At 53.8% G+C, this 12,322-nt stretch overlaps 1 protein-coding gene across 7 annotated transcripts in view; it reads right to left on the minus strand.

Moving 5' to 3' along the window:
• RGS3 (regulator of G protein signaling 3) overlaps positions 1 to 12,322 on the minus strand; it is a 112,151-nt gene that overhangs the window by 17,806 nt on the left and 82,023 nt on the right. The gene's annotated exons all lie outside the window — the stretch shown is intronic.

The raw sequence follows: 12,322 nt of genomic DNA on the forward strand, positions 1-12,322 counted from the left end.
CCCTCAGTTAAGCAGAAAAAAATAGAGGTTAGACAACTGGTCTTAACAAGTATGGTGAGTGTTCTGATGGAGGAAGTTCAGGTAGCTGGGGACAGGCAGCTGATTGGGGTGACAAGAATCCAGCCAAGGCACCCCAGAGAGACCAGCCAGTTTGCCCAGGGCCTTGGGTCCAGAATCATGGGTGTGGCTGCCTCCTTCCTATGGGAAGTCTCTCTCTCGCATCCATCACTTCTTTGGCTTGGCTGGACCAGGGTTAATTCTGTCCATGCCTCGCCTGCTACAAGCACACAGGAAATGAACCCGGCCGTCTAAATGGAGCTGCTGTTTAGGAACTAATCAAATCCTCTCCCCAATCCAATCCAGGGCTCAGAACACACTGGGGAAGGGTGGCAGGTGTGACATCAGAGCGCTTACTCACACCAGCTCTGTCTCCTCGGCTCCAGACCCCCACCTGCTATAGGGATTGGGGAGGGCAGTGAGGGTGGAAGTGACTTGCCCAATGTCACACAGCTACTAAATGTGGAACCAGGTCTGCTGACCCCAGAGTCAACCTGCAGATGTCACTCAGATGACTCACGACATCCGCCACACATGCTGAACTCCGCGTGTGCCCTCAAAATCCACTTCCTGTGCTTGGTGCAGGAGAGGGCCAGAGGGGTGAGGGGGGTGTGAACCGGGGTTTGCCTCCATTTCAGGGTGGCCCTTACACAGTTAGGATTTTACAGAAAGAGCACGGACATAAAGCCAAAAGACCTGGGCTATAATCCACGCCCCATCATTTGCTTCTGGTTTTCTCTGCCATAAAATGGGGCAAGGAGGCCTCCTGACCCCTGTCCCAGAAAGAAAGTGTTCTGTGAACTGGCAAGTCCTTGGAGAAAGGAAGAGGCTGTTAGATTCCAGCCCAGCATCTGACCTCCAGGCGTGACTTTTGAGATGGGTTGCTCCTTCAAGTCTGGCATGCTCTGAGTCTGGCTTCTCAGCCCCTGGCTCGATGCTGGCTTCCAGGAATCCAGCTGCTCCGCTAACACTTAATTCCCCATCCTAGGCCCGGTCCCGCTGCTCTGGCCTGGGTTCCTGACACCCAGAGACTGGAGCCACCACCCTGCTCCAGGCTGCCAGCTCTGGATACTGACCTGACTTCACACCTACTGGCTGGGGGCCCCGGGTGTAATCCCTCTGGGCCTCAGTTTCCTTAGCCACATCGGGGGAGTAACATAGCTCCTCACAGTGCTATGGGAGGAGTGGCCGGGCTGATGGACACCAGGCTGTCACACGAGGCACTCAGAAGTGGCAGCCAAACCATCGCAGTACAGCTCAGCTTTCTATCGCCCTCCCAGGATTTCTTCCGCCAGATCCGATGACCCCTTCTCCACGCCGTCAGGGCCTTTTTATTGGAACCCATCCCTGGCCCCCTCTCATGTCCGTCCTGCATACTTTCTCAGTCACCCGTCCTTTCCCCAGGCTACAACCACCGGCTGCACCATCTGGCCGCTGCCGAAGTTCAGTCCTCACTGCCAGCCCAGACCTGCCCCCTGAGGCCAGTCCCATCGACAAGTGTTCGCCCAGCACCCGTGGGACAGTGCTGCTCCCAAACACTGTTCCAGGCTCTGTGCACACACAGGGGAAGGAGAAAGACACCATCCCTGTCCTGGCGGCGCTCACAGGCTGGGGAGGAAGGGCTGACATGAACCAAGTGAACCAAGGCATTGCCCACAGACGCATGTAATGAATACAAACTATGGGCATCACATGAGGGAAACCTATAAGGTGCTGTGAGGGAGAAGAAAGGGGCGTGTGCAAAAGGCCACCCTGAGGAATGACACAGCCCAGATCTGCTCACTGGGCCGCGAGGGGCGCACTAAGGAGGGAAAGACGAATGCCAAGGCCCCGAGCCAGGAAGTCCAGCACCTGGTGGAACAGAGAGGACACCTGTGTAGCTGGAGCCCAGGCATAGAGACCGAGACCTCCCCTTGGATGTCCCTTCGGTGCCCCCAACCCAACGTGCCCCACATTCAATTCAATGCATGGTCTTCCCCAGAGTCCCTTTCTCCCCTCGGAGTCTCTGTATCAATGATGCCACCACTAAGTGCCCAACCTTCCTTTTCCTTCACTATCACCGCCCCAGCCAATCATCAAATCCTCCCAACTGTCCCTTGTAAAATCTTAAGAATTATTCCACTGGGGGTGGGGGTCATGCATGCGTGGGGATATGGAGTTTATAGGATCTCTCTGTACTTTTCTCTTAATTCCTAAAACTGCTCTAAAAAAAAATAAAGATTAATAACTATAAACAATAATAATAATCGTTCCAACCTCTCCATCTCCACTACCGCCACCTCCCTCCAGACCACCGTCATCTCCCACCAGGATTGATGCCAACCTCCCAGCAGCGGTCCGAACCCCTCTGGTCATTCTCTACACCAAGCCAGGGGAGACTTCTAAGGGCGGATCTGACCCTGTCATTCCTCTGCTTAAAACTTGATGTGAGTCCCCAGTGCCCTCCAGATAAAGTCCGAGTTCTGTAGCCCTGGGAGATTCTGGGCTCTCTTCTCCCTCTAGCCTCACCTCTCACCACTCCCCATCTTAAGTGTTTGACGATAAATGAATGGGTGGGTGGGTGGGTGGGTGGGTGGGTGGGTGGGTGGATGGATGGATGGATGCATGGGGAATCCAATGAACTTCACAGGACCGTCTAGACTCCTCCTTCTCTAAGTGTGGCCGGTGACCCAGCAGCAGTTGTACCAGGAGCTCACATGAAATAGAGAATATTAGGCCTCAGTCCACACCTCCTGGATCAGAATCTGCATCTCACCAAGATACCAGGTGATTAATTTGCACATTGAAGTTTGAAAAGCACTGATACAGACTACTGGTTCTCAACAGAGAGAAACATTGTAAAAACACCTGTGGAGCATTTAAAAAATACTTCTATCTGGGCTCCATTCCAGACCCACTAGGTAAGATTCCCTAAAAGCAGGGCCCAGGCATCTTGACTTTTTTCTGACAATTCTGGGGAGCAGCCCCAGTTAACAGATGAGGTAAGACCCAGAGAAGGGAGGTGACATGCCCAAGGTCACATCTCAGAATTGGGACAGAATCCAGAACAGAACCTAGTGCGGGACCAGTTCCAACGCACACTGCTCCCTCTGTAACGGGAAGCCCATGAGAAGAGGCATGACCTCAGCAGCGCTTGACCCAGGATGGGGAGCTGGCAAGCCCGCTGGAGTCAGCTACCCATTCATGTTCCCTAGAAACAGAGGACCAACTGCAGTAGGAAGGAGAGGAAGGATGATTGGACTGCAGACTGAAAATTCTCTGTCTCTGAAGGATCTCACGACAACTCACGGGTCCCACAGGGGCTCAGGAGAGAGCGCACCCATTCTATGGGAAGCAATACTGAGGCTCAGAGGAGAAGTAGCTCACGCAGTTCAGAAACTCTCAGGACAAAGCCAATACGCAGGGAAGAGGAACCCCTGAGGTGTGAGAAGAGAAGAAACCCCTCTTAGAAGCCTTCCATACTCTTGGCACTGCCACCTGGCTAAACCAGAAGGACATACTCCCAGGCCTGGCCTTTGGAGCTGCCGGGATGCCCCACCAACCCCCCGGATGCCCAGCCTCTCACTGGGCAGGAGGAGGCAGCTCCCAGTGTCTGGGTTTCCAGTCCTATGCTCTGTCACCACCTTGCCAAGCCGCTCCTCCTCTGGAGACTCAGACACCACTGCTTCAGTCTTACCCCACAGCCCCGCTCTCTTCTCATCCAAAAGGCAAGAGAGGTGAAAGCAGGGGCTTTCCCGCCTCTTCCTGTCCCTGTGGTGACTGATGCTTCCGTCAGGAGAGCACCTGGCCCTTTGGGCCTCTCCTGCCCCACCCTTGGGCTCTCTGCTCGGGAACCAGTTCACCTGTGAGCTCCACCTCTCCCCTCCTCACCTGGCACCCTCTTTCTCTGCCTGAGAAAGAATTTCCCTATTATCTCTAGCTCCTCAAGCCTATTTCCTGCCCACCCCTTGGAGCCCAGCTAAATGTTCCCTGGGATGGCCTGGCGAGAGGGCTCTCTGCTCTCCTGCCAATGCCTGGCCTGCCCTTTCTCGTGGCCCTGGGCAGGCCCTGCCTCAGCTCCCCAGGACTGAGTCTCTGGCTTACTCTCCCCCACCCCCAGAGTTACTCAGCAAATACCTACCGAGCTCCAGCCATGAGCCAGAGCCTGTGCAGGGAGCCAAACAGTAGCAAGACACATTCCCTTCCCTGAAAGCACTAGGCCTGTGGGAGAGGACCAGGTCAGGGGTCAAGGCAATATCCACCCACCCACTACCACCCCGGGAAGATATGGAAGCACAAAGGCAGCAGGAAAGACTGGGATGGCTCTTGGAGGAGGTAATTGGAGGGGAAAGGGATGGGAGAGGCTATCCAGGCCGAAGCCAGAGGCAGCATAGACCATTCAAGGAAGTACAGGTGGTTCCATGGAGCAGAAGCATGGATATGCTCAGGGATTCGGACTTTGCGCCCCCCCCTCCAACCCCCCCGTGCAAGATCAAAAAGCATGGAAGTAGAGAATCAGAATTGAAACCATGATGTGCCCAGCTCCAAAACCCTGCTCTTTCTACTGTGATCTCCTTGCCCGCCCCCTTCCCTACCTTTCCTCACTCCCTCCCTCCCTTCCATCAATAGACTTCACCAGGCCCCTCCCTGGGCCAGGCACTGCGCAGGCGTGGCGAGCAGTTCCCCATGCAGGCTCCCTACTCTTACCCCAAATCAGGGGAGAACGAGGGGAAGGGTGCCCGACTCACCTGCTGGGGGGAGGGCCACCATACACCTTGTGACCCTCCCAACCTGCTTCCCTCCCGGGGACCACTTCATGGGCAGAGCCGGAAGTGTGTGGTTTTTCTGTGATGTCTACACTAGGTTGGTCAAACAAAAAAGCTCTGCCCAGCTTGGAGGACCCCAGGTAAGGCCACAAATAGCTCTGTGATCATGAGCCCAGGATTTGGAGTCAGGCAGGCCTGGGGCTGAATCCTAATATGTGGCCGAGTCATTGATGCCTCCTTCTTAGGGCGGCCAGGGGAGGGAGGCAGGGCCTGGTACACCCCGAGCTCAGCTCACTGTGCCCTTCTTCTCCACTGCCTGGCTCTCCGTCACAGTGGGCACCAGGCACCAACCCAAAATCTACAGCTAAACTCCAAGCAACAGCTGAAAGAACAGGGAGTGCTTTCAGAGTTCGGTTGGTGGAGGGAAGCCTGTTGCTGGTGAAAAACTGGGGTGTGGAGACAGAAAAATCTGGGTTCACATCCTGGCTCTGCCACCTCCCAGCTCCGGGCACCTTGGCCAGGCTGCTTAATCTCTTCAAGGCTCCATGTCCTCATTTGTAAAAGAGCGATACAAGTAGCAAGTACCTACATCACAGTGTGGTGGGGAAACAACACTGTACTTACTGTCCTGCCTGCCTAGCACAGCACACAGAGGTGCCGGCACATAGTAGGTGTTCAATGAACAGTCACAATTCCTGCAGTCATAATTATCAGCCTCATCGTCATCATCATCAATCAGCCTCCTCCCCCGTGTCCCACTGGGAGAGGGTGACCCACCCTGACCCTACAACAGCCGGAGCCGGGGGCACTATTATCTCTGCACGTGTCAGGGGAGGAAACCGAGGCCCATCCCAAAGGCCCTGGAAGTACTCGGCTTCCCCCAGGTTGGGGCAGTCTAGCTCACCATATGGACTGAGCCAAGTTATGCCCCTCTCTGGGCTTCACTCTTCCAGAGCGGGTCTGTGCAGCTCTGAATCTCAGCCAGCCTGCAGGGCCCAAGGTGTGGCCAGGTCTCCTTGTGGATGCATCAAGGGCAGGAAAAGCAGAAAGCACCCCCTTTCCAGAAATCCCTTGGCCTTGCCTGTCTGTCCCAGTTCCTAAATATCTCCTCCTGCAGGGCACGCAGTGCTGGGGGCACTGGCGCGGGAGGGCAGGCTCTTCTATTGGGGACAATGGAGTGAACATCTGGCCACTGGACTTAGCTCCAGTCCTGTAACGGAAGGTCACCCTCCAAGGCCCCAGGCACGCTGCTGCCTCCACCGCTGTCCCCTCGAAGCAGACTCGCTCTGTCTCTGCAGAGCGCGGGGGCAGAGGCTGGTTTGGCTGGGTTTATAGTCTGCTCCAAACTCATCCTCCCATCCTCCTGCTGTCATGGGACTTTCTCCCATGTCCCCCACACAGACCTGACTGTGCTCCTCTCCAGCTTACGACCCCTCCGTGCCTCTGGGATGGTCCCAGATCACTACCTGCTAGTTCTGCCTCTGCTGATAGACCTCTCTGCCAGCCCGTTCCTCCTCTCCTTGCCCCAACGAATCTGAACTACAGGTGCCCCTTGAACACCATGGGCTGTGCAGGTCCACGTCCATGTGACTTGTGTTCAATAAATAGTCTAAATGTATTTTCTCTTCCTTATGATTTTCTTAACAACATACTCTTTTCCCCACCTTACTTTATTGTGAGAATACAGTATATAATATAAATAACATACAAAACACGTGTTACCGACTTTATGTTTTGGTAAGGTTTCCAGTCCACAGTAAGCTATTAGTAGTTAACTTTTGGGGGAGTCAAAAGTCATACATGGATTTTCGACTGTGCAGAGGGGTCGGCGTCCCTAACCCTCATGTTGTTCAAGGGTCATCCATATTTGTATTTCACCAAACACACTCTACCCTCAGGTACCTCTAAACCTGTACTCACTGTACTTCCTGCCTGGCACCCCCTGCCCTCCCCTGTCTACTTGGCAGACTCCTACTCATCAGAACAGCTCACTGACACATGTATTGCCCCTTGAGTGTTGACAAAGGTGATACTGCCCTACAGTGACAAAGAATAGCCTTTTAAATCAATTGGATATCCACTCAGGGAAAAGAAGTCTTGACCTCTACATTACACCGTGCATAAGAATCTATTTCAAGTGGATTTTAGGTCTAAATATGAAAAATAAAACAATTAAACTTCTAGACCATAACATAGGAGAATATATCCGTAACCTTGTAATAGACAAAGAAACAGGATTCTAAAAGCATCCTCCATAAAGAAAAAGATTGACGAGTTGGACTGCATTAAATTAAGAATTTCTTCCAAAGATACCCTGACAAGTATGAGAATGCAAGCCACAGAGTGGGAGGGGATGTACACAGTATGTATATCCAACAATGAACACTATCCATAATATTTTGAAGGTTCCACAAGTCAATAAGAAAAAGATCAGACAATCCAGTAGAAAACTAGGAGAAAGACTTGAACAGACACACCACAAAGAGCTTATCCAAATGGCCAATCAGCATATGCAAAGGACCTCATTAGTCATCAAGGAAATGCAAATGAAACCACAATTAGATATCACCATATCTAACGCCAATAACATTGGTAAAGAACAGGAGCAGCAAGCACTCTCAGACATTGCTCCAGGAGGCCATACTGAGGTCACATTTTGGGAAATTACATGATGGTCTCTATTAAAGCTAATTATATTCAATGTTATGACTCAGAGATTGCAAACCTTAGGTATTTGCCCAACAGGAAAGTATATATAGTGCATCAAAAGAAATGTGCAAGAATATTCATAGTAGCACTACTCATTGTAACCTCCAACTGGCAACAACCCAAATATCCATCAACAGTAGAACAGATAAATTGTGGTACAGCCACACAATGAAATACCATGCAGCAATGAGAATGAATAAAATAAAAACTTCATATAACACGGACGAATCTCACCATTGAAATGCTGATTGAAAGAAGTCAGCATAAAAGAATACATCCTCGATGAGTCCATGTGTACAAAGTTCAAAAACAGGCAACACTAATCAATGAGAGAAGTCAGGAAAGGGGTTATCTTTGCGGCATAGTGACCAAAAGGGGACACAAAGGTAGGGGTTCCCAGGGTACTATATTGTTCTATTTCTTGACCTGAAGGGTATGTCCACTTTGTGAAAACTCAGGGTCTAATGTAATTCTAATCTTTCAGTACCTACATTATACTTCAACTTAAAACTTTACTTTAAAAACAGACAAAAGCCCTCATCCCAGTGTCTCCCCTGCTCCGCGGGCTGAGGCTATGGCTCCGTCCTCCATGAGCCCCTTTCCTTGGTACACGTCTCTGACGGCACATTCCAACTGACCCCCTTTGCAACAAGCTGCGGCACAAGCTCCTGTGCACTGAATGCCCACTGTGTGCCAGACCCCACGCCAAGCCTCCGTCTCACTCAATAACACCCCCGTGAGGTAAGGTGCTACTGCACTCCCGCCGCCAGCATGACGCATTTCCAGCCTCTCTGCTACCCGCGTCATCTCATTCACCCCCATGAGGTTCGGCCGGTGCCTGAGGAAGCGGAGGCTCGGAAATGTTCAGTGTCTTGCCCAAGGGCACGCAGCTGTACAGTGGGAGAGCCTGTCCTCACACCCTGAGCCTACGCACCTAGGCAACACACCACATGGCCTCCCAGGGATAAGAAGGTACATGTGGCTGGATACACACACAGGCGATTTCTATGGCTGGGCAAGAACCATGTGTGCACCTCAGAGGGGTGGACAGACCGGGAAAGAGAACTGTTCTTTCAATGGACAAGTGTCTATGCAGCCAGAGTCAGCCTCACCTCCTGTAGGAAGCTTCACTGAGGCTCCCAAGCCTGGGATGGAGGCTTCCTCAAGGTTCCGACCCCCCTCCCCAAGCCTCCCCATCAAAGAAAGCTGTCTGGTTACCATCATTACATGCCTATCTGGGCACTAGATTAAAGATTGGCCTTTTATGTCTACACTTCCAATACCTGGCAATGCATGGTACACAGTAGGTATTAAACACATATGGCAGGAAGCGGGGGAAGGAGAGAGACAGGCAGAGGACAAGTGCAGAGCAGCTCTTTGGATCAACTGGGAACTTCATTAACTGAAGTCTGAGCAGTGAAGGTTTCCACATCCTGGATGGACATCAGTTCCAACCCTCGACTTGAGGAGTGGCAGAAGAACGCCACCTTCCATCCCACGGTCTGTCCCCCTAGCTACCTCCAGTCTTTTCTCAACGTTGCAGCCAGCCATTTGGCTCCCAGAGGCTCTGCCCAGCTCTTCTCTGCCTCTCACCCAAGTGTCTGAGTTCTGCCCTTAGCCTGAGGCTAACCCCACCAAGAGGTAAGGAGGATACCACAGAGGGCCCTGGCTCTGTGGGGGGAAAGCGTGCCCGGTTCCAAGTACACACACACACACACACACACACACACACACACACACACACACACCCTTCTAAGTTGGGAGCCGCTGACAGTTCTCTGGCAGCAGCCTGAGCCACGGTGTCAGGTGCAAACAGGCTGGCCCATGGCAGGCAGGGAGAGGGAAGAACCCAGAGCATCTGGAGCAGAGGCACAGCTGGCAGCTACCCGCATATCTGGAGTGATAACCAGGGCCCATTGCCAACGGAAAAGGGTATCCTGGGACCCTTTCCCCTCTCGGCTGTGCCTGGAAGCTTGGATCTCACAAGTGGTTCGTGTCCCCAACATCCTTCTCCCTAATCCTGTCCCACCCCCACCCCAATCTCAATGCTTGGGTGCAGCTGGTTGTGCAGGGGAAGGTCCCTGGGGCTGGGCCTGGCTTGCCCACTGTGAGTGGCTCCAGCCTCTCTGGGCTGAGCGGGCTGAACCATAAGCAGCCTTGTTTATCCCTGGGAGGAATGATGGCTCTCCCTGAGCAATGACATCTTGGAAACGGCCTGGATCCACAAACAACAACAAACCTCCCAGCCTCAGCCTGGGCTCCAGCCTGCATGAGAAGGCTTCTGACCAGAAGCGCCTGTGTAACAGGTTGGGGGCTGCTTCCCTGCTGAGCCAGACCCTAGCAGTGACCAATGACCAGGAAAGGGAGAGGGTCTGCAGAACACTGAAAAATCCAATGGCTGAAAGGGGCTTGGCAATACCCGGTCCAGTCCCTGGTTGCTCCAAAGGGGAAACTGAGCCAGAGGGGGGAAAAGCATATTTGCTTGAGCTCCTCCAGTGAGCAAGGACTAGAATATGCCTCCGTCTCCAGCCCACTGGCCAAGCAAGGGCTTTCTCCACTGCACACACTGCTTTTCCAGAGGAGAGCCGGGCTCTAGCCCATAAGCCCAGACGTCCTAGGAAGGAGCATGTCCCTGGGGAGTCCGAAAGAAAGGGAGCACCAAGATGAAAGCCAGGTGCTCTGAGTAATCTAGTTGGTGTGACAGAGAGACCTGGGCTGGGGAGCTGAGCCCTGGGTCTTGTCCCCACTGTCCCCACAGCTCCTCCCTTCCAGGAGATATACCCACGCCAGCCATCTTGAGAGGGGAACGAGATAGCCCCAGCCACAAAGCCTGAGGATGTGGAAACTTCACTGTGCTGTTGAGTCACAGGTGACCTCAATCAAGTCCTTTCTCCCCTGCCTCAGTCCCCTACCTGTCCAGAGACAAAGGGGCTCAGCTATCCCCAGGGCCTTGGACACCAAATGGAAAAGCGCTCTTAGGACCCCCAGGAACCCAGCTGTGTATGAACACTGCCTTCCTCAGCTGTGCCTCTGCTGGGGTCGCCAGGGAGACTCGGGCTGAGATCCTCCTCTCTGGTTGGCATAATCCAAAGGGTGCCCAAGCTGAGTTCCAAGCCTGTGGTCTGCAAAGGACCGTGAGCACTGCATTCAAACCAACCAGGGCTGCCCCTGCACCACTGCAGCCCAGCATGACCCGAGTGGGCTCTCCCTGTGGCCTCATCCAGGGCGAAGGCAAGATTCTCCCTTCCTCACCTCCTGTCAGTTCTACCCTCCAACCCCTTGGCCCTATGGAAGCAACCCAGACACGCAGAAAGTAGGGCTTCCGAAGGGACTCCTCGCTAGGCCGTGAAGTTGACCGTGCTCACTCTCTTCCACGCAGAGCTAGGAGATGAGCAGAAAGCTGACTTGGGCCTCAGTGCTGATCCTCAAGGAAAAGCCATCCTCGGCCTTTCTTGCCATGCGCTGGGCCCCAGGCTGGGCCCTTGGGACCACGGGAAGAATAAGGCCTGTAGATCTCACATAAATAGGACATGAAGCAACTGCTGTGGGTACCACCGCCAATAAACCGATTCTAACTGAACTAGTTGCTCTAGTCGTGGGAGTTTGGGTGGGATTAAGACCTGAAGAGGAGATGGGCTTTCCAGGCAGCAGGAACACACGTACAGGAAAGGAAGCTGAAGGTAGTGGTTTCATTGCTACCAAGTACATATAATCAGAAGCCCCTCCAGGATTTCTGGTTCAGAGTCCTGGAGACTTCCCCAGGTGGTCACTTGCCTCAGCTGCCTCCATCGTCACCATCCCTCTGCTGCTTCAGATGCCAGGCAGGGCCTGGAGTGAGCCCTGCTGTGGAACTTGGCTCCCTGAGAGGTCCGCCCTGGGCTAAGCCATGCCACGTGCTCGGGCTAGGAAGAGGGGAGGTGTCCTTTGGCTGGGCATGGAGGACTCCAGGGGCCCGGGTGGAAACTCTGACTATGGTGGCAGTGCCCTGGCTGGGATCCCACAGGCATTGGTGGGGCAGGCACGCAGCTCCTCCCTTCCAGGAGATATACCCACTCCAGCCATCTTGAGAGGGGAACCGTATGGCCCCAGCCATAAAGCCTGAGGCTGTGGAAACTTTTCAGTGACGGGGCTGGTGGCCCTGTACTGAGCTAGGCATCTCAAGCCAGGAGTGCCAGGTTCACAGCTGAATTACACAGCTCAGGTTGGGGTCATGGCACCCACAGATCCTGTTCCAGGAGGCAGAAGTCCTCCATCTTGTTCCTGGCCATAGACCTGCTGGGTGAACTTGGACAGGCTCCCCACCCCCAAGCCAAGCTCTTCCACAGCCCTTAGGTCCCAGGGCACAGTGGCTCTTCCTGGACACTTCAGGACAAGAGTAGAGACGTGGGGCCTCTACGCTAAGAAAAGAATTGGCCTCTGCCCACTCCCAGGAGCTGGCTCTGTGGGGTGAGCGGGTCCCGAGCCACTACCTCGTCGTTATGGGTCTCAGCTGGAGCCAAGGAGCAGGTGCAGGGCCTTTCCCAAGGGGCTCAGGAGACACAGTGGCCCTGCTGTGCTTCTAGTGGACATTTTAGCAGAAGTCTCAGGGACTCAGAGGCAATTCCCCGGGACCACGTCGTTCTCCGACATGGAGCTAGGAGGCAAGAGCAGCCATCCCTGGTATCTGCTGTGCGGTCAGCATCCCTGACATGAGCGCCAGCACGGCTCGCTGAGCGCTCCCTCCCCAGGCAGTGTCCTGACTTCTGGTCACCAAACATTCCTTTCTCCCAGAAAGAAAAGCCGCTGACCATCCTAGAAGTGGAGAGCAGCCT

The sequence above is a fragment of the Rhinolophus sinicus genome, chromosome 16 (genome assembly GCF_057876585.1).
Source record: "Rhinolophus sinicus isolate RSI-liver-muscle chromosome 16, RSI-T2T, whole genome shotgun sequence".
Lineage (NCBI taxonomy): Eukaryota > Metazoa > Chordata > Mammalia > Chiroptera > Rhinolophidae > Rhinolophus > Rhinolophus sinicus.